Here is a 1,616-nt window from a genome sequence, read left to right as displayed (position 1 = left end):
CCTACTGTCGACGAGTGTCGAAGTCACAAAAACACGGGTCAATAATTTCGTAATGCTGTGGAACATGCAGTTGCGAGCGTCGTAAAACCCTCTACTATAATTTATTTTTTAAAATAGGCCTAGTGCTGTGGAAGCATATTGAAGCGCGTACGCGTCCCGAACAGTCCAGTGTTATTGACGCGTACGCGTTCCGAACAGTCCAGTGTTATTGACGCGTACGCGTCCCTAACACCGGCCTTATTGAAAAAGTGCAAATACCACTGCTGGTTTCATGGCAGAACTGGCATAATTATTAATTATGACCGCGAAATCCACAAATCTTTCCACCCCAAAATTTCTAGCCTACCCTTCACCTATCACCATACATTTTGCGTTTATTTCGTTTTGAATCCTTGAAAATCAAGTGCACATTACCCCAAATTAAAACAAAAATTATGGAATAGCCTAATAATTCTCGCTCGAGAATCACCTAATTTGTACTAAAGTTAAAGTTAAGGCATTCATTTTGATCTTATGCACAATCGATTTGCTGTCATTTCTTATTTTATGTTTCTTTAAAGTTGAATATTAGATGAGCAAATTGGCGGATTTGCCCCAAGCGGGCGAAATTAGTTTAGTTTTTCTAAGAGTTTTACGCAAGGAGCTGACTTTTAATCTCCTTGGTTTTACGGCACTTGCAACACAATAATATGGTCATATAAGTGCCAAAGAAAAGATGTGTTATAAGAGGGTAACATACACAAAAAAGAAGGAGGAGAAATAAGGACAATAGATCATGTTTGATAGGAAAGAAGGAGCAAACCATACCAGAGCGCCCGCCAACCACCCATGATTTTATCCCTGACTGTGGACGAGTATGTCCCAATACCGGGGCAAGTTCGTCTGACATTTTTTCTTTAGTTCTAGCTAAACAACGCCAAGAGATACAAATTTGATTCTGCTCTTACGGAGGAGGGAAAATCGTCACAGTATAATAAGATATTCAAGCAAACTCTTAGCTTCCTTATTGAATTAGGCGAGAAGATATGCGGCCCAAAATTATGTTTAAAACTAAAAACAAAACAACGACCCCCCTCCCCCCAAAAACCCCATCAACCCAACAACAACAACAAACCAAAAAAAAAACAACAAACAAAATAGCAACAATAACCAACAACAACAACCAAAACCAAAAACCAATAGCCAAAAACCAAAAGCCAAAAAAGAAAAAAAAAAAGAAAGGGGCGGGATTGACCCAGTGTCCCCTTTCTCTATAGACTATAGACGCGCGCTCATATGACCTTAGCAGTTGCGAGCGCCGTAAAACCTTATACTACTACTACTAGACTATAGACGCAGTAGTCCGTACGAATTACCTTCGGGGGCTCTCGTGGCCTAGAGGTTAAGGTGTTGGCCTCTCATTCAAAAGGTCCCGGGTTCGAATCCGGGTAGCGACCGAAAAATTTTCTTTTCTAAAATTGTCTCCTTTCACCTTCTTTCCTGCTCTCTAGCAATGTTCTGTTGTCTGCTTTCATTTCCACTTTCTGCCTTTCTACTCTACTCCTTGGTTCCTCCTAACTGCTGTCTTTCTGCCACACCCCTGATCTTCTGGTAGAAAAGATCTACACCTAGCCTTC

Source organism: Aplysia californica, unplaced genomic scaffold (genome assembly GCF_000002075.1).
Source record: "Aplysia californica isolate F4 #8 unplaced genomic scaffold, AplCal3.0 scaffold00054, whole genome shotgun sequence".
Lineage (NCBI taxonomy): Eukaryota > Metazoa > Mollusca > Gastropoda > Aplysiida > Aplysiidae > Aplysia > Aplysia californica.
The sequence above is the reverse complement of the archived record's forward strand: the minus strand, read 5'-3'. Positions refer to the sequence as shown.